Here is a 20,929-nt window from a genome sequence, read left to right on the forward strand (position 1 = left end):
AGTGAAACGTAATTTTTTTTCCCCAAAAAAAAGAAAAGCAAAAGGATTGCTCAAATTAACTCAAAAGATTGGGGAGATTTGAACTTTAAAAGGAGAAAAAAAAAAAAAATGAAGAGAAGATTAAATTACTATACTACTGGCATTCAATTCAAAATACTACAGTTTTTTGAATTGAGGATTCCAGATCTCTTTCAGCTATTTTGGTTCTTCAGGCATAAAAATATTTTAAAAGCTGTCAGTCAGTCACCATATTTTTTGTGATGGTTGCAAAATGAACAGTAATGAGAATGAATAGTAATGAGTGCATTATCCGGTACCTATAAATACCAATTGATTTTCATTGTAAATTTATATATTTCAGTCGACATACATTTCAATTTTTCTCTTCTTTTCAAAACCAAGGTCAGGTTTTCTTAAACCATAGCCGTTCATTCAAACATGTCTTAGTTTTTCTCACGTTACACTAATGAACCACTTGCTTTTGAAGTTTAATTCTAAATATGCATGTGTGTCACTTTTTCCTGCTCACATTCTCCATTTGCCAGGAGGGTAAAAATGGGTGTCTGTGACTAAACATCAGAGGTCGTCTTTTTGCAAAGTATTCTTTCTTCTTAGAAGATGGAATACTATTATTTTAATCAATGCAGGCATCTTCTGTTTTGATCCTTATGTTTTGATAATGATCTTGATTTACAGAGACACACAGCGCTGAACCCCTCATTTTTTACCTTCTCCACAGAAGCCCAAATCTCCATCTTGCACAGAGGGTGGAAGTTCAATTAGGCATTTTGGTGTCACGGGAGGTTGATTGTGCTTTAATTGGCTCCAGCTGACTAGCTTTTAGGCCATGATATTATTCACCTGCAGTTGGATAGTTCTCAAATATGTATGGAATTTCTTATTGCATTTCAAAATGTTGCACAAAGTCAGAATAATTATTTCCAAATGATACTTTACAAGTGAATGCCCTATGATAAATATAAATGATGAAAGAGAAACCATTAAAATTGTAAAATAATTTAAGTTCGGAGTCACCTTTGGAGGTCATCTGGTCCAAGCTCCTGGTGAATGTAGGCATGACTTTGAAGTTAGATCAGGTTGCTCAGGGCTTTGTCCAGTTGAAAGCAGTAATTAGCTTTCTCTTCTTCAGTCTAAACAAACACAGTTCTCTCAGCTTCTCGTACTTTATGTACTTGCAGCCCCTTCATCTTGGTCCTCTCTGCTGAATTCTTGCCAGTTTGTCAGTGTCTGTTTTGTAACAGGAAAACTGGACACTGTGTTCCAGATGAAGTCTCACAAATGCTGAATAGAGAGTGATAATTGCTATCCTTGACCTACTGGCTGTGCTCCTGCGAATGCAGCCCGGCGTGCAGTTGATGTTCATAACTGTCGCTGCCAACTCCTGTTCAACCCCCGGGCTGTCTTCCCCAGAGGTGTGTTCTGCACCGTGGGTTTCCATTTGCAGAGCTTCATGTCTGCTTCGGCTGAATGTTGTAAGCTTTCTGTCAGCCCGCTTCTCCAGCCTGTTGAGATGAAGCTGAGTGGCAGTCCCACCCTCATTCTCGTCAGCTGCTCCCCAGCTCTGGTGTCACCTGGAAACTTGCTGTGAGTGTACTCCCTCTCATTGTCAAACTTGTTAACGAAGATATTAAGTGGTTAAACAGATTGCCTTCGGGAAGATTTGTTCTGTGATTTTCTTTGGGACTGAGGTAAGCGTCACCAGGTGGTTGGATGTTGGTGTGTGTTGTTCCTTCCTGCCCTTCTTGAGGATGACCATGACAGTTGCCTTTTCCAGTCATGAAAAGGATCCACCAATTGCCACAATATTTCAAAGCCACAAAGAGAAGCCTCAAAATGATGTCTGCCTGTTTCCTGCACATTCATAGGTCTGTGTAGGTCCAATTTGATTAAGTGGTCCCTAACAAAATCTTCCTCTGCTGTAGATAGGACTTCCCTGCCTTAGACAAAGACATTAGGAATGTGGGCAGCCTGAGGGTAGGCCTTGCCAGTAAAGACTGAGGCAAAAAAGTAATCGAATGCCTCATCCTTCCTCTGTACCCATTGTCAGTAGTTCTGCTGATATATTCAGGAGTGACATTTCCCTTGGTCTTTTGCTGCAAATGTACCTATGGGCAAACCTTTCTTGTTGACCATACCATCCCTTGCCAGCTTCAACTCCATGTGGGCTTCGACTTTCCTAATTTTGTTCCTGCACTCTGGGCAAGGTTTCTATAATCCTCCTGGGTAACCTGTCCTCACTTCCTTTTTGTATTTGAGCTCAGTCAGGGATTCCATGTTCAGCTAAGTCAGCCTTCTGCCACATCTGCTTCACTTCCCACTCATCAGGGTGGATTGTTCTCATGCTTTGAGGAGGTTTTCCTTGAAGATCAAGGACTTCCCCTGTGCCCTTCTGCACCCCAGGGCAGTCACCCATGACACTATACCTGCTAGTTCCCTCAGCAAGCCAAACTTCCCCCCCTGAAGTTCAGCATCAATATTGTCTTTGATGTACTCATGACATCTTGGTTCCTTGTGCACCACCAGTGCCATTTTATCAGATATCAGGGTGCTTAAAGTCCCCCAGGATGACCAGGGCCTTTGATTGTGAAGGCTGAATAAAGCTTTATCCACTTCCAATTCTTCATCAGATGGTGGGCAGCAAACACCCATAGCAGTGTCCTCCTTGTTGGCCTTTCAGAATCTGACCCTTATGCATTAGCTCCCCACAAACCCATCACATGTTTCATAACATGGTTCCACACATAAGTCCTGAGAAATAATTCTGACCCATTAGCCTCTTCTGAGGAACATTCTGTTTTCTGAACATACATTTAAACAGCTTTTAATCTTATACAGTAACTTTTCCAGCAGAAACTTGTATTTTTTTCTGATGAACAAAAAAAATTTTGAAACCCTATTGGACTCTATGCATTTGTGGTACTGTAATAACTTAAGCATATGCTTAAGAACCTTTCTTGAGGGCGGATTGTTGGTATAAAGTCCTTATGCATATATGGAGTTAATAACATGCTTCAAGTCTTAAGTGCCAATGTAAAGCACTCATTGAATTGATGTATTTTTTCAGTTGCACTATTCTCTTTGCGCTTTCAGCAGTTCAAAAGTTGCAATACTGAAATCACCCATCTTGACCTCAGTCTTCTTCTGTGTTAATAAAGTGCCCTGTGCCGTTACTTAGGCCATTAGCCTGGGACTCGGAAGCGTTATTTCTGGCTCTGCAATTATCCTACTGCTGCAATTTCCCTATCTGAACTGGGGATAACAAGGCTCTCCTTCTTTGCAGAATGCTTTGAGATTTGATGATGAAAAGTGCTATATAAGGGTTCAATATTGTTATGTGAACAAATATCACTTTGTTTGCATGGCTTGACCATCTTATAAGCAAGCGGAGAGCTGATGACCAAGTCCCGATTAGAATTGAACAAATGAGTTATAATGAACAACTTCAGTCTATTGACTTCATTTTTTCCTTCTGTTTAAAAGTCATTAACGTTTATAAGTCAATGTCTAGAGAAATTTTTAGTCTGTAACTTGTTTGCCCGTTGGGTTTAGAAATCTTTTAAGTTTGCTCGTTTCATGGTTTTACTTGTCATTTTAGATGCCAAAGAAGTTACTTATTAGTCTGTATGATCATTAGCAATCTGAACATTGAATCACATATTATAAGGTTAAGTTTCCAATTTCAGTGTTGGACATTTTCCAAGTGCATTTAAAAGGCATTTCCAAGGAGAAAACCCTGAAAATTGCAGATTAACAGTGAACAGTCTTTACAATAGGAAAAAAAATATTCCTTCGTTAAAACTATACTTTAAATCTCTTGTGAACAGGACAGCAGCAAAATTGATTATTTTAAAAATAGTTCCAAAAACCTTTCTACGTTATTTGCACTTAATGTCATGGGTTAGGTCCTTCTGATCTTTCTGAGTTCATGTATCATGGCAGTTTGGATATAATTGACTTCTGTGTTGTAGAGTGGAAAAAAGCATCCTCAGTTGAATTTACATACTGCCTGCATAGAATTTTTAACCAGGAAACATTAGGGAAATAGTTTGTCAGGTGGTGTAAATAAAAATAACTTAAAATAAACTGCACAGATTTATCTAGGTTGAAGATTTGCTCCAGAGTATCTGAGAATGACTCTGTGGTCTGGCACATGGGTGTGAATAGTTGAAATCTAATTTCTATCTAGAAAAAGACAGAACTAAGTTTTGTGGATGTATTCTTTCCTGAAAAAACAACATTGTGATAAGAATACATGGGTCTCATGAAAAATGGTGAATATTTTTTAGCTGGCATGTAGATGATGGTGCCTTACGAGTTCAGGAGAAATGCTTTTCTTGGCCCACGTGCCATTCAGTTTGCACATACTCCATGCCGAAGAGCTCAGGGAAGGGTTGTCACGCAGAGTTGCGTTGTGCATTAGAAGGTTATTAAAATCAAGTGAAAGTGCGCTCTATACCTTGGGGACCTTAAATGCAAAATCATTCTAACTAATAAGCAGATACTAAATGTGCCAAATTTTACCCCAAGGTACCACAGGCTCCTGTGATGGTGTCGGTTTTGCTCGCTGACTTTTACTGACTATCAGGATTTATTGACCCAGGAGGGAAATATTGACAGAGGTGATTCTCTACCAGTCACAATTTCCCTTAAGGGACAATAACACCTGGTGTTCACTGTAAATTTAAACTTGGCGCATGCGTGTGTGTCATGGCATGGGCTTTAACCACCGAACATTTACCTACCGTGATCGTGTGGCAGTGCTGTATATGAGACCCGAGTGCTTTTGCACAGACCTTGACATTTTTTCGTTGGGAAAAGGATCTGTGGTGTGCCTGGCTGGTGACAAGCCTGAGAGGGAGTGTCTGTGTGCATCTGTATGCATTAGCCTTTGTATGTATGCTAAAGCCAAGGTGATTTTCTTCCGGTAACCATTACAACAGCTTTTAATGCTATACATCCCTTTTGCCAAGTTCACTACAGACCCAAATTATGTACCTGCAAAGCACTATAACATTTCTTATGCCTGAGTAATCGTGGACCAGAATCCGGCCCAATACACTTGATTTACAAAAACTTGTTCATGGCTGCCTTCTTTTATTGGTACAGTAAATCACAGAAATTGTTGGCTAACATCATGTGATGGTCTTAGGTATGATTATTATTTCAAGACTCTCTTCATATTCTGATAGCCCTTTCAGTAATAAATAAACAGATACTTGAGCAATTTGCAACACTGTGCTTGCAGTAATTATGAGCCACCTTATTCTAAATGTGAGACTGACCCGAAAGACATTTTTTATTCATTTTTTTCTAATGGGAAAACTGAAATATTGGCAAAGCATGTCCACAAAACTGCATATCTTAATTTTATTCCTGTAAAATTAGTACTTTCCTATTGTTGCTAAAAAAGAAAATAATCATATTATTTAAGAAGCAGAAAAACTGTTGTACTGACTTTTCTCAGCAGCACTGCATCTTTGTTGGGTTGTATTCATAATGCACATGGGTAAAATTACATCTAAAAATGTTTGTTTCTTTAATAATTAAGAGCTCCTTTTCTCCCTTGCTCATTTTTTCTCAACCCGTATTAGCTTTATGTTCGTGGTATCAGTCTGAAGATGCCATTGCAAATACTCCCTCATTCGCAGCGGTGCTGGAGCCGATGGGAACGCTGCCCAGGCCTGGGTGCTGGGATTTTGGGTCCTTTCATCCCTTTGCCACCCATGCATCACAGACTTGCTCCGCAATAGGATAAACCTTCACGGTCTGCTCCGCAGGGCAGGGCCGGCTCCCGGAGGGTTGGATGTGCAGAGCGCAGCGCTGCGGGCGCGGGCTGGCTTCGGCAGGGCTTTGCTGTGGGAAAGTGGCCAAAGCAGCCTCAGAGCTTCGTCCTGGCCAGCGCTTCCCTCTTTTGATACCATTCAGCTTTGTCGAGTCCTCTGGGCCAAACCTAATAATTATTTTCCTCGGCCTTGTGGGGGATCTGCAGCCGGCACGATTGCAAGTAACGTTTAAATATTTAGTTTCTCCTTTTCAGAACGTTATCTGAGCCTGATGTAGGGGCTTGTACTTCATCGATTCATGTATCTTTTAGAGAGAAATGGACGGATGAAATGTGAAGGTCACATTGCAGCAGGGACCACTCGTGCCTGCTCCAGTCTGTTCTTCCCCAGCCGTCAGTAGGTGGAGGAGCCCGGGAAGCTGCCTGTGCCATCTGTGGCATGGCCAGAGGCAGCGGGTGATGCCAGCCCTAATCCTGGCTGCAGCATTTGCTCCTGGTTCTGCTCAGAGACCGAGCAGCCCCTGGGTAGCTCAGCGCTGGGACCAGAGATGTCTTAAAGCCATCTTTGTGCGCTGCTGCTTCTCCCCTTCTCTGCACCATGCAGAACTCAGCTGAGATACAGTGTCAAATTCAGTGAATGACCAGCTGAGTGAATAAAAGTGTGAACTGCATCCCCTCACTTAGAAATCTGTCAGCTCCCTCTAGCCTTTTGGAAAATTGGAAGACCAAAGTGACTGTACTTGCAGAACATCATAACAATAAAATACCACTGTGAAGCGGGAAGCAGTAGCAGCACTGGGAATCCAGACATGCAGACACTGTGCCCATACCCACAGAGGAAAAAAGATTATATTTTTATTTCTAATCTTTAAAAATCCCAATGACTTCACAAGACCAGGGCACCTAACCTCTTTGGTTCAAGCCACAAGGTCTCTAGGACAGTCGTCATAAATCCCAATTTGTAAGGTTGCAGATTTTCCCCTTGTAGTATGCAAGGCATGAAAGACCAAACAGCAGGTGAAGTTTTCAGCATGGACTGGAAGACAGATTCTCTCATTAAGACATACATTCTTTCAGTAATTCTTTCTTTTTGTAGCACTAGACGCAATCTTTCTAGACCGTTTTTGCAGGTGCAGATTTTCTCCAGCCTAGGGATGGCCATGTGGATACTTCCGTGCACATAGCCCAGGGTGCCGCAGATCATTTTCTTACCCCTCTGTGAAATAAGCCTCGTGGTTGGTTTTCAATCTTCAGTAGCTGATTTGGGCAGAGAGCCATTCACCTGAGCAAGGGCAGCACGAGCCGCCTGTGGCTGTTGCACAGGAGGAATGACGGTGGTTTCCTACTGATGGCATCACCCCGGATGGGAACACCTGGAACATTGACCATCGAGTTGTAATTCTTCCTTCACGTTACGGCAGAGACTTGGGCAAAATGATGGAAAACCTTCACCAGGTGATGCATGTTGCCAGGAGCTTAGGTCACCTTCCCCAGGGAATTGCAGTCTCACTGCATGCAATATTGGATTTGAGGGGGTGGAGGATTGTGATTTATAGTCAGCTTAATTCCTTCAGCAGGACAGTCCTGGTAGCTCACTGGTGAAAGCCTACAGCAATACCCCTTAGCAGTCTTTGAGCTGAAGCTGCAGTAGGTGCACTTGAGCCCTGAAATCAGCTCTGCTCCTACTCTGCCTTTTCAATGTTAAATATTTTTTAATGTTTTAGGGTAGTGATGAATTCTTACTGTCTGTTTATAACGTGCCTGAAACAACAAGAACTGCTATAAATTGGCTGGCTTTAATAAACCCCATTCAAAACACCCAGTGATACAGACTAGGTTGCTAATGCTGTATCTTGTGGGCTTTTTTCAAAGTTTTCCTATACTTTTCACTGGAGCTGTTTTTACTATAAATCCTTTCCTTTGGCCTGTGAGTTCTATTTACCCTTCCTCTCCCCATACTGTACACTGATAACTTCAGTCCTACAGACCTTCTCTTCAGGAAATTCTATTTTAGATTTTCTTTTCGCAAAAGTGAGTAGCCCTTCAGAAATCCTTTATCAGGTCTGTTCTTCCCTGTTATGGTTTGCCTCTGCTTTTTTGCCTTTTTTTTTTTTTTTTTTTTTCTCCCATGGATAGCTGTAATTTAAAGCTTACTAGATCGATAAGTCCAAGATGTACAGCATAAATGGGAGAAGCAGACAAACAACTGGTAAAGATAGGAGACAGATGATTAAAAAGAATTCAGCTATAAAGCATTTGAGTTACTATTCTCTGCTGTGATTTTTGATTTAGATTAAAAAATAGGGGGAAGGAGACATACAAATCATAATTCCCTTCTCCCTCAGAATCTCTGATTAAAATAATGTTGAATTTCCTCTTTTTTCATGTCTCTAAATAAAAAGTGGATTTTTTATTTGGAGTAGATGTTTTAATCAATTATAAGTGAATTGGCTTAATCTAGAGATAGCTGGGGGATATGTAATGGCAGGAAGTCTGGACCTGATGTAATAGCAGCATCTCTGGTCTTGAACTCTCTAAATCCAGTCCTGTATAAGCTGAAATTCTGAGAATAGCTTCTGTTTTACACTGACTCACAGTATAGGGCTTTTCTACTTGGCTTTGCAAGCCCTGGTGATCGTGTGTGGGACTGGGTTTGGGTTTGCTGTGCTTTCTAGCAGAGGCATGTCTTGCAATCTTTGGACCAAGCTGACACAGCTTTGTTGGGTTGTACCCAGCTGGCACAAGATGTAGATCAGGCAATTTGCATTTGGTGTTACAAATTGCAGTTACGTTACTCTGTGAAGGTAAAGACGGTATAAAAGGTTGAGCGTGTTGCCATCAGGAAAGTAAACATTGCTAAGCTAAAGCCTCAATAGAAGTCAAGAAGGGTTAAGGTGCAGCTGAGAGTAGAACTGAGGTTCCTAAATCACTGCAGAGCTTTAGAAAATATTTTCTGTTCACATCAAAACCCATAATTTATTGACAAAGAGGTTGAACTTTAAAATATATGTGCTAGTGAATTGTGTTTCAGTGAAATTGCATATTTCTTTTGATGGGGAGGTTCGTATGAATGTTCTGTGTGTGCTCATAACCACAGAAATTATGTGAAAGATTAAAAATGTGTATGGCAGTAAGTATGTACATCTTACACATGTACGTTGAGGTATGTTGAATTTGGTTATTTATACACCAAATAGCAGAGAGACATTACAATATGAATTTGAAACACTGTGGGAAAGAAGGCGCATGTGCATGTGTGCATTTTGGAAGAAGGATTGGGTCTGTCCATGGGGAAATAAGTCTGTCTGCAACTGGTGAAATGAGACCAGATAAAGAGATTATCAAGTAGTGACAAGAAAGAAAATAGGTTAGCTGAATTTCTCTTTATCACTTCTTTTCCCTTAAGACATCTCACTGAATATCTTGTCATTCATACGGAGAATATGGAAAGAAAATCACTTTTAAAGGTGACCCACAAAGAAGAAAAGGAAAAAAAAAAAACCAACCTGCCTGTGTGCTTTTTTTTACTCCATGGTGGCATAGGAATATGGCCTGGCATTTACACTGTGTCTGCATGCTCTCTTTTGGGAGATCAAGAAAAGTGGTCTTAAATCTCCAGTGTGTTCCTGTTGCCTGTGCTGCTCCTGGCCGGCAGCTGAGCACCCTGTGCGTGCGGGGCAGGATGCTGAGCGTGGGCTGAGTGCAATGGCAGAGGTGTGTCGTGTCCACGTATGTGAGAGGTTGAGAAAGAAAGGCAGCTCTTGGTCAACGTGTTTAAAGTGGTGGGAATGTTACTGGGGGAAAACAAAACAAAACAAACAAACAAAAAACCAACCAACCAACCAAACAAAAAAAAAAAAAAACAAAACAAGAGATCTGTTTTCTCTGGAATACACTTTTCTTTCATGTGTCTTTTTTGTTTTAAATTAAAGTAACTATTGAAAATCATTTTGAAACCGTGTTTCACATTAGTATACTATAGGACAACAGTAATGTAAGTGGTGATTGATAAGGTTAATTATTTCTGGTATTGTGTTAAATAGTGATTCCAAAGAAAGCTGAATCTTATGTTTGTTACTATATAAACACTTAACAGGCTTTAGGAACCTTGTAATCTAAGTAGGCAAGAAAGGCAAAGAAAGAGAGGGGAAATAGAGGTGCAGAGAAATGACTCGTGCCAAGGTCACAAACCAGATTGAGAATAAGAATCAGATCTTATTTCAGCCCATTTTTCTATTCCATGGGGTATGTTGCTTCTGTTACTCAAATATGGAAAAACCTGTCTTTTTCTAGTTAAATGGAGGGCAGAGAGAATGAAATCAGACAAACTCAGTGATACACAGAAAAAATAATAAAAGAAAACAAAGGAATTGTACTGATAAAGATGCTATTTTTAGATAAATTCAACATATGACGTACCATTACTCAAATCACAAATTTGTCTTTCTCTCTAGATGCGGTAAAGCGGGGAGGACGATTCAGATGTAAAACTGCAAATTGACTATGCATTGAGGAAGAAACTGCTGCATGTACTGGTTAGAAATGCCTTTCTTAAAAAATAAATTATTTGTGTTTTGGATGTAAATTTTAATTATCTTTATTTCTGAATCATAACAGTTAAAGTAATCGAAACCATTTTAGACCCATTTGATACCATTTTTGTCTTTAATATGCTTTTTATAAAAGCATGAACATCCATGTGTATATTTATTTGTGCATGTATGTATGTTCTGGAATAATTCCATGTGATTTTAATTACTTGGAGTATGCAGACATGCTTTCAAAGTCTGAAAGCTGTCTTATGTCAGATGGAACTTGTTTGTCTTTTCTTTTTAGAAGTCAAGCAAACAGTCATTTGTTATTATTTGTGTAGCTGAGCCCTAAGCTAGGCTTTATCCTGTTGTAGCATCTCGTTGTCAAGGAGCTTGGGATTTTAGACTTAAAAAAACCCCTCAACTCAGTTTAGTCCTTCAACCTGTAGGAAAAGGTGCTGTAATTATTCTATTCTGATTATTTCAAAGCAAGTCTCATTCTGCTTTCCATCAGGTGGTGATGGTGACCATCAGGGCAGTGAGTTACCCCAAGCACTGGTGGGGGGGCTGGATCCAAAGTGGTGGATGGACCTTGCCTTTCCTTAGAGTACCCCTGGGGCATGTTGAAGAGAAATAGCAGAAGAGCAGGGCCTTGGTGGTGGCATTGCCAACAACTGTTCATCAGTGAAAAAAGCTCTTGGAGCCATGGAGTTATTTATGTCTTGGGCTTCTCTAGGATAACTTGTTACCAGGGAATTTAAGCGCCTGTGGACCCTTCCTGTAGTGAGATGTGTTTGGAGGAAATAATCACACTGGCAGGGGATTTCTATCCTTTTTTTTTTTTTTAATCCTATTCATAAAAAAAACCCTCTTAGAATTTTGTGTTCTGTTGCTCGTTTGTGGCTGATAAAAAGCGAGTCTGTGCTACCAATATGTGGAGTTTAAATATGCATTCCTATTAACATTTATTAATAGGAGCTCTAAGGCTAAAGCTCTGTGTATAATGGGAATTATTTACACCATAACTTTCTTTTGAGATACTGTTTATTGGGATTTTCTGTATTCTGCTCACTGGCCTTGACTACTGCACAGAGCAGGGCTGAGAACATTGTTCTTGTGTATCTGCTGCTGAATTTAATTTTGCTTGTTGATGTTGTCTGTAAAATTCACAGTGACAAAGTTATTGATAAAATGTAGTCTGTCTGACTATTGCTTTAACTTTTTTTTTAGTAAAATGTTTTTATTCTTTTCTTATACCCACAGCTAGTGATTGTTTCAAGTAGAAAATAATTTACTAATTTCTGATAAACCCTGACTAATCAAGCAGTGGGATTCAGATGCTGTGTGAATCTAGATGTCCATAAAACCTGGTTATATTTTGATTCATCTCTTTGTAGGAGCAGCTCTGAACTGAAAAGATCACTTTCTTCTCAGTTTGTAAGTTAGCTTATAAACTTCCCTCTTTTCAAGACCAGCCATCTGGAAAGGTCACCATCTGAAAGCTGGCTATTTTTTAGGTATGCATGAGCAAAGAGAATAAAGATTTACTCTGCTTTTCTTGTGGGACAATATGTCTTGTTTCTTCTTACACACCCCCTAAAAAACACATAAACTTTTTTTTTCTTTTCCCCCAAAAAAATCTTCTCCTGTATTCTTTGTCAGAGTATCCCATGGGCTGAGCTGTTCCATTTCAAGGGAGAAATACTGGAAATGTAGGTATAACATTCCAAGGGTAGACTCTAGCACATTTCTATACAGAATCACAGATTTATTTCAGTTGGAGAAGACCTTTAAGATCATCAGGTCCAACTGTAAACCTAACACTGCTGAGTCCATCACTAAACCATGTCCCTAAGTGCCACGTCTATGTGTCTTTTAAATACCCTGACCTTCTCCCTTAGCAGGAAAGGTCGCAAAGTGATGCAGCCTTTATAACCAGCTGGATGCTTGGCACTCAGTGCGTCAGCGATGTGTCTGTTTGGGAAATGTGCTATTTTCTCCCCTTTGGCTCACAACTTCAAGTACACCCACTTTTCTAGTTAATATGCTGTTTCCTTTCTGAATGAACCAGTTTCTCAGTGTGGGGATCAGCCTCGTGACCTCTTTGCCCTGCGTGACCAGAGAATGAACCCAAAGCTATTCAGATGGGGCTTCAGACTTAAGTTAAAATGTCCTCCAATGTCTCCCCCACAAATAACTTAATTTCCACAGGATCTTTTAATTTAAATGTTTTTCTCCTCTCTGTCAGATAGAGGAATTTTAATTAAGATTTCAATGCGTTTAACTGTGTGATAAAGTTCTTATATTTAGAGTTTGTGAGTCTATTACCTTTAAAAAGATATTTGGCAATGTGAAAGTTAGCGCTCATTTGTTTTCATTTAAAATTCAGGGCATGATATGTGAAGTTGTATTTATAAGGAGGTTTCACTGTCTTGTCATTTTCTACTTGCTTAAAAGCCAAATAACTGGTTAAGGAAGCTCCCATCCTGAGGAGAAGAAAGGGCTCATTAAAAACATTAGCTGATACAGAACAAATTGAGCTTCAGTGCCCTGCATAAAGATTATAATAACTGTAATAATAAATGAATTAATAATGCATTAAAGGAGAATTCCTCCAGTCAGATTGTCACACACTTATCCTTGAAAATTGACTTCATTGAGGTGTGTCACATGAGCTAATGACCTTAACCGATGGATTCGGGATTTTTCCACACTCCAGAATCCACTTAAATCCGTATTTCTGTACTTTTGACAGTTAGTCTTCTGGACAGACGTGAAGTAAGTAGGACCATTTAGTGTTGCAAGCCAAGGGGTGGCCCTTTGCTGAAACCAAGCCATCTCTAGTTTTAACCTCAGGTGATCGGGGTTGGTGAGATCCTAATCGCTTGCAGGGGAAGCTCAGGTTAGGGGTCCGGTGCTGCGCCTGCACAGCGACACCGGCGGCACGCGCGTCTTGGCCCCACGGGGCTTCAGAACTCTGTGCAGCCTCCATCGTATGAAGAGCTTCCACCAAGTTGAAGCTTTTGGCTGAAGGTCACGCTTGGACGTATCACCAGCAAATTCTCCCTCCTGAAACCAGAATTTTCTCTCTTTCTCTCCAAACCGCTGCTGCGTGGCGTGTTGGGGCTGTTGTCATGGGAAGTAACGTGGTGCGAGTGCAGCTCGGGCTGGCGTCTTCCCATCTGCTCTGTGAGGGCTGAACTGGGAAAAATGGGCATGTTCCATGAGTGCCTACTTAGGCACTAAATAGGAAATAACTCGAAATAGCGTTATATCTGAAAATCCTGCCGAGTTGTGGGTTATGAGTATCATGAGATGATCAGGATTTAGGAATAAATGGTCAAGTTCAGCACTGAAATACAGACATCAACAGGGTTTTGGTGTACATGCTGAGTTATACCTCTAGACACAGCAGAAACATGACAGTTTGGGGATTTCTGCTGTCTCCCCCGGGTAAGGGCTGGGTTTATAATGGTTATTATGCACTTGTGCTACGCTGGGGAAAAACTGCATTAAGGGAGTTGATTATCCAGACATCGTAAAACCCATGCTGGTTGTAAACTGCATTTTCAGGCACCTAGGTACCTCTAAAATTAATCCATTAGTTATTTCTGAAAAAATGAAATGGCTCCCCTAAACCCAGGTGCTGCTGAAGATGGAGTTTACATGCGTTGTGAGGAGGTTAATTTTTAGACTCTTAAAATAATTGGGGCTGGAAGGGACCTGGGGAAGCTGTCTGGCTGTCTCAGTTCAAAACGGAATCTATGGATTCCAAATAGAGCTTATGGGGAGCACGTGTCTTTTTAGTCATATGTCACACTGATGGTTCGGTGTGTCTCCATTTACACCTGCAAACGCACATTTGTAGGTGTTTGTTTGCACGTGCAAACACTAAGCTTTGCCTATGAAAGATACAAGAGCAAAACTCCTTCTTTGGAGAATCATTGAAAATTCATCTTTTTTGTTTGTTTGTTTGTTTTGTTGTTTTGTTTTGTTTTGTTTTTTTTTTTTTCTCTTCTTTTTATTTAAACAATAATCTCATTCAGCATAAAAAAGACAAACAATAGGACAACATCAATGGGTTTCTCATCAGTGCTTTGCATCACGTTAATACTATAGCCAACAGTAAATTATGTAGGCATTATACTGAAACAAAGGAAATTATAGCAGGGGTTTTATTTGAGAAGAGTTTGCTTGTCAAGTCAGGCAGTATGTGGTTTGCTTTATTTTCTGGCTAATGTGAGGCTAGCTGAACAGTTGCTCTAGTTTGCGTGGGGATTCTTCTATTTGCCAGTGCATTATTTGATACATAACAGAAAAACAGGAATATATCAAATAAAGGTAATGCATTAACATACCAAATCGTTACGGCTCAAATGACCAGCGTGTTGCCTATGCATCACGTCAAGTGGTCACTCAGGGAGCTGAAAGCCCAATTCTGTTTTCCAACCCTCCGAGCAGTAAAAGACACAGAAGTGCTGAGGATGTTGAATTTTGGAACAAACAGGAATGTGCTAGGAAGCTGCTAAAATAGCGACAGCCTGGGTCTGGCAGTCTATAACAAGGGAAATGCAACTCTACCTGCCAGATCGGATCTGCTCCTCCATACTCTCTCTGATTTCTGTATTGATGCTGTCAGAGGCAGGAGAGAAGGCTAAATGTTAAGGCTATTCTTAAATTTTTAGTAACGAGACTAGGTTCATTAGAGCTTTCATCAAATAGCTTTCAGTTACTATCAGTCTGACTTGTATTTGAATTGATGACCTTGAGATGAAAGGCTTTTTATTCTATTACCCATCTCCTGAGCCATCAAGTCTTTAATATGCCGTGCAAAATCAGTTTTCAGATGGTATTTCTTTTATATAATATTGTCATTTATTATTAAGTGTCTGATTTTGAGTGCTACTAGCTATAATTGTGCATAATACTACTTTTGTTATTCCTATTATTTCAAATTTATCTGGTATATTACTATATACTTGTAGACACAGAGAAAATAGATTGGTAATAGACTATAATCTAGGTTTATATAAATGAGTTAATAAAATCACAGAAAAATACAAAGTTAAAATAAATTCAGCATCAGCAAAGCTCATGTATTACTTCAGTAAATTGAAATATAAAATTCTGTTTTGATGCTGAAATAAGCTTTCTTGCAAAGTACTGCATGGGACTACCAAATGCATAGTAAATTAAGAAAAATGAGTATGAATATGCAATACCAACCATCAGAATGAAGGAAGTATATTATATATCCCCTTTTTCCTCCTGAATGGCTTTTCCCTAAAGATGCTATGGAGTAGACCAAGTTAAGAAACCAGTGTACAGAGGAGTGTTAAACAGAAGTGTAACAAGGTAGCTATTTCTATTTTGGTTTTATTTGATTGTGTTTCTTAGAAAAAGAGAAAACTGGCAGCGCTGGGACATAGAGGTGCCTTTGTGGACAGGTTCTTTGCAAACTCTCAAGTCTGGATAGCTAATTGTACATTGTGCATCTGGCTTGCAAGCATGTAATATGAATTTTAAAAGGAAGATGATATGAAGCTGGTGCTGTACTGGGCAGCAGTAGCCAGTTGTGCCAAATTAAATGATTCTTTTACCCTTAGTTTGTTCGAGAGAAGATAATGTTACTACAAGATGTTATTTCTTTTTTTTTTTTTTTTTTTTGATGCTAGAAGTGTTGGAGTGCAAATCTGGCTCAAGTTCTTAAGGGGTCATCCAGTTCAGCACGCTGGACCACACTACATAGCCAGCCTCCAGGAGAGATGTTGGTGTCAGGGTCTTTTTCGAAGCTTCTAGTGATGAGTCCCAGCAGCTGCCTTGGAGATAACATATTAAAGTGATTAACTATCCATATAGCTCAGAAAGCTTTTCGTAATATCTGTCCTTAATTTTCCTTTCTGTGAATTAATCCAGTCACTACTCATGCTCACAAAGTACAACTGATTGTAGTTTTCTTAATTAAAACCTGTTATTTATTGGAATATTGCTGCTATGTCTACTTTTTGGTCCTCTCTTTATATAGAATGAACAAATATCCTTCTTTCCAGGTCATGTTTTCTAAATCTCATATGAATAATTACCTCCTGTGTCCTGTGGTTAACATCTGTTAATATTTCCCAAAACACCACTTGTCTCTCTGGCAGCAGACTCACGTTGCTGACTCATGTTAAGGTTTTATCCTTGGAAACATCCCTGTTTGCTCTCTGTTGTTGCCTACCCGATAAAGCACAATTTAAAATATGTACTTGATTATTTCCAAAATAGGTAGGACTTTGCATACCTTTTTATTAAATTATCTTTGTGATTTCAGATGTGGTTTTTTTCCAACATGTAGAGATAATTTGGTATGATAGTGCTATTCTCGAGAGTACTTGCAGATCATCTACACTCCATGTGACTTAGGTTACTCATGAAAATATGGGACCAAGTGCAAAAAACTGTGGAGATACACTGGTGCATTCCCTCAGTTTGGAAGTGGACAGTTGAAAACTGTTCTTTGAGTGTGTTTTTTTAGTCTAAAATCAGAAGTTGGTAGACCTACCTTACTGTGATAGAGAAATATGTTGATCTATTCAAAATGTACCACATACAGTTCCTTCTTATGATAAGGTAATTATCCTGATTAAAAAAAAAAAAAAAAAAAAAAAAAAAGATGACTGGGTTGACATGATTAGTTCTTCACAAATACATTTTGGCAGTTTCTTCTCACTTTATATTCCTCTGGGTGCTTATAATTTCATTGTTTAATCATTCGTTCCTGGGTCTTTCAATGTACTGAATCTAGACTGTGTAGTCTTCCTTTTTCCCTTTTCTAATAAAAGCTGCTATGTTTGACCATTTCTTATTCTCTGGGACCTCAGCCATTCCCTGAGAGTATTGAAAAGTAATTAATAATAGTTTAAAGAGAAATTCAGCTGATACCTGAAGTATTTAAAAATAAATGTAAGCCTTAATGACTTATTCATCTTTATCTTACCCATGCAGTCTTTAACTCTCTGCTCAGCTTGTGTTCCAAACTCGTAGTTAAAATGAAATATATTGAGTCTGGTCACTGTAATACACCTTTTTGTGAAGCCATAAATTAAAAAAAGACATTGAATATACCAGCCTTTTATATGTGGAGCATGATTTGCTATTCATTTCCTATTAGGTAATGCACCGATGTTTCCCTTTATCTTTGAAATCCCTTTTTGCAAGCAAAGTAGGAAGAGGGGATCTTGTCATCAAAAGGAAAAGGTTCTTTAGTAAATGACCATCTTAATTTTTTTGATTAATTACAGTTAATTCATCTACTGAAGGGTTAGAAAAACTCATTAAGGTTTATAAGAAGTATTTCTTATTGTTTAATTAGTCTTCATTAGTTGAACCGGAAGACTTGAAGATTTGTATTTTCATATTATTCACCAGAAACACGTTAACCATACAGCATTAATATCGTTTCTGGAAGTGCACTGTGGTTGTGATTATGTTCCCCTATTGCATTTCTTTCCCAGCTGTATTTTTAGCGCCTTTCTGTATTCCTGGTGCCTGATCTCTGCTCTGGCAGGAGCGTTGCGGGAACATCCTGCTCCGGCAGCCTTGCTTAGGTGATGGTTAGTCACTCCGAGATGGTCTCCAGTCTAACGGTGGTAGGACTGAGAGGGACGAGGAGTTCAGCTTTGGGCAGCCTGAGCATCTGACACACGGGGGCTGAAGGGTGGGGAGGGTTAAGCTGTGAAATTGCTCTGAAGTTGGTGTGTGCTGGGATTTTTAGAGGCTTATAGCTCGATAACACTGCAGTGGCTTTTCATGATGATGGGCGTGTCCTTGAGGGAGGTGGCACCCTGTGCTGAATTTGGAGGGGAAGGGAGACAGGGCACTTTCAGGAAAAGGGCTTAAGGATTTGTAATATGCGCACAAGAAACCAGAGTATTTTTGCTAGTCTTCAACTTGGGGAAATGCAGAACCATTTTGGTTGAAATGAGTCGAAAGAATCTGCCCTATAAAGCAAAACTTTGAGAGACTGTTGACTCTTTATTAACAAACAAAAAACCCCAAAAAATAGTAGAGAAGTGTAGTGGGGGAGGAGCAAGTCCTCATATGTAGAAAAGGCAAATGTAAAGGCCAATTCCCATTGTGGGCAGGGAGGAAAACCAAAACTGTGACGTGAGTGAGTGAGGGCTGACATTGGAGGGATATTTGCCCGTGACAGAGCCAGCAAGCCCTGCCCGAGGCCGCTGGGAAGGAACAATCCCTCCGTAGATACATCCAGGAGCAACAGAGCTGCGGTTGAGTCTGCCAGCTGACTAGATGACTTCTTGAAGTCTTTTCCAACACTCTGGTTTGATGAGATAATAAAAATTAGATTTGGGCCAACTTTTGAAAGGCAAAGTTGTTACTGAAATGAGCTCTTAAAATGCATGGTTTGTTTTGTGAGGGGTTTTTTACGTGTGGGGAAAAAATGTGTACAATCTTGAAGCTTTATCACAGCGCTGTATATAAATATGTATGCAATAAATTAATGCATTGGTTACAATATTAGTTATAGATTTGGGCAGAGTGTAGTATAGTAGTCTCAGATGTCCACTGTAGCACAGAATAGTAGTATTGGAATAATAAATACATGCTAAATATAATAAATGTATTTAAAAGTTGTGATAAACCATGCATTATAATATTATCTTGAAAAAGTGCAGCCTATTTTTTGCTATGTTTTAGTAGTTCATTCTCCTTCCAAGTCCTGCCCCCATAGACTTGAACTTTAATGTATTTCAATCTGCTATGAAGACTACTCACCTTTTCTGTAATGCCACTTTCCAGTTAGATATTTCTGAGGCAGATTTGATAACAAGGTGACTACAGTTCCGTACTTCGGAATAAAGGAAATTACTTTTAGAAAAAGAAACCAACACAGTACCTTCCATGAAATGAAAGGAAAAATTAATTTTCTGAAAGTGACTGAGCTACTGAATTTCTTTTCTAAATTCATTCTTTGACAGAATAGTGTAAGTGAATGCTAGAGAATGGAAAGTGATTAAAAATGTAAGAATTAATAGCAAAAAGTAGATAAGCAAATGTTATGTGTACAGATTTACATCCTGTAGCATAAAGAGGATTATAGAATTAATTTACCACTGGCATTTATTTTGGAAAAGTCCTGAGGCCAGTTCCATAAATAACACTCCTGATGTGCAAGGGCCCTAATGAAGTCAATGGGACAAACCCAAAAGAGTCAGTTGAAGAAGAACAGGAAAAAATTACAAAACCAGTCTATATATTTTTTTTTTTCAGGTAAAATACTAAATTAATAAAAACTATAAAGATGATCAGACTGGAAATTGGAATTACAGTTTTCTCTGAATGTAGTTTGTGGTAACTAGGAAGATTTTTGAAAAGAGTCATTGCATAAAGAGGTGCGATTTGTGCACCAAATTATTAATACTACCAATATTTTATCTTGAGGCAGCAGTAACTCAGTCCTTAAGTGATGAGAAATTGCTTGATTTTCTGACAGTCTGAAAACTGATTCTGACACCCTGATCCATCCTTGATTGGATTAACTGAACTGACATTTTTCCAGAAAAGAACAAACAAAACACACGGCATCCATCCGGTGGTGAGTCGACAGAGGCAACGTTCACAGATTCCCTCCTCGTCAGCCCGAGCCGTGGCGACGTGCCAGCTCTTATTAGTATCAGCCCTCCGTCTCTCTCCCCAAACCACATATGCTTTGCAAAGTGCTCATGTCTCCCATGTATGACAAGTGCTCAGGGTAGTAACGGGAAAGTGTTTGCAGAAGTTAGTGTTCGTCTGGAAGGACTGCTGCTTTCTCCTCAGTCTTTTTAGCATGCATTATGGATGTGTGGTATGTGCCCATATGGATTCCTGTTTTCCATGCCACCTGTGTACACTGAGTAGACTTGCAAAATTATACCTCGGCTAAGCAAATCAACCACATGTTAGAAACTTAGGCCTTGAAAGTCATTAAAGCTCCAGTTTCTAAAAGCTGATGGTCTCTTTACAGGATGACTTGCATGCCTGAATCTGGCTCGACAGAGATGTGACAAATTACTTGGGGATTTTCTTTAAATGCTACTATACTATTGACATATTTCCTCAAAACCCATCCTGTCATGCTAGATCAAAAATTGCTGCAGTAGAAGTTATTCCTGTGTAGCTCTAAGATAGATTGTTGTTCAGTTGTACTGACAACCCGTGTTTAGTTATCTGTTTATTTGGCTGTGCCATCTTCCTTGGCTCTGTAGAAGTAGGATTACCAAGCAGAGAGATATCTCTTGGAGATATCTCACTTTGCATATTTCCTCACTACCATCTTTGAAAAAAGTCATTCACTGCTAAACGCTTCCCTGCCAAGCTTAGCATTTTATACCCTGCCAAAAAAAAAAAAAAAGCACTGATCGTGTCTGAATATGGTAGAAGAGAAAAAAGAGTTATTCTTAGGTGGCCTAATGCACCTTTTCCCTGTACTGTAGTTGCTGTTTTGTCCTTGCACACAAGGCTAAGGGTAAGTACAGTATACCAGCTATTCAGTGCCTGAAATAATTTGGATGGAATTTATTATCATTAGCATGCAGGAAGGACAAAGCCAGTT

The 20,929-nt window shown here is 39.5% G+C and overlaps 1 protein-coding gene across 14 annotated transcripts in view; it reads left to right on the forward strand.

The window, feature by feature from the left end:
* The window catches only part of CHL1 (cell adhesion molecule L1 like), a 146,759-nt gene that overhangs the window by 26,847 nt on the left and 98,983 nt on the right, over nt 1-20,929 (forward strand). For 12 of the 14 annotated variants that reach the window (XM_032985632.2, XM_032985633.2, XM_032985631.2 and 9 more), the window contains exon 2: nt 10,258-10,338. The exons of the other annotated variants lie outside the window; for them this stretch is intronic. The gene's annotated coding sequence lies outside the window, so the exon portion shown is untranslated. The remainder of the gene's footprint in view (nt 1-10,257; nt 10,339-20,929) is intronic. 14 annotated transcript variants of the gene reach the window in all.

The sequence above is a fragment of the Tyto alba genome, unplaced genomic scaffold (genome assembly GCF_018691265.1).
Source record: "Tyto alba isolate M040663 unplaced genomic scaffold, T.alba_DEE_v4.0 Super-Scaffold_3, whole genome shotgun sequence".
Taxonomy (NCBI): Eukaryota; Metazoa; Chordata; class Aves; order Strigiformes; family Tytonidae; genus Tyto; species Tyto alba.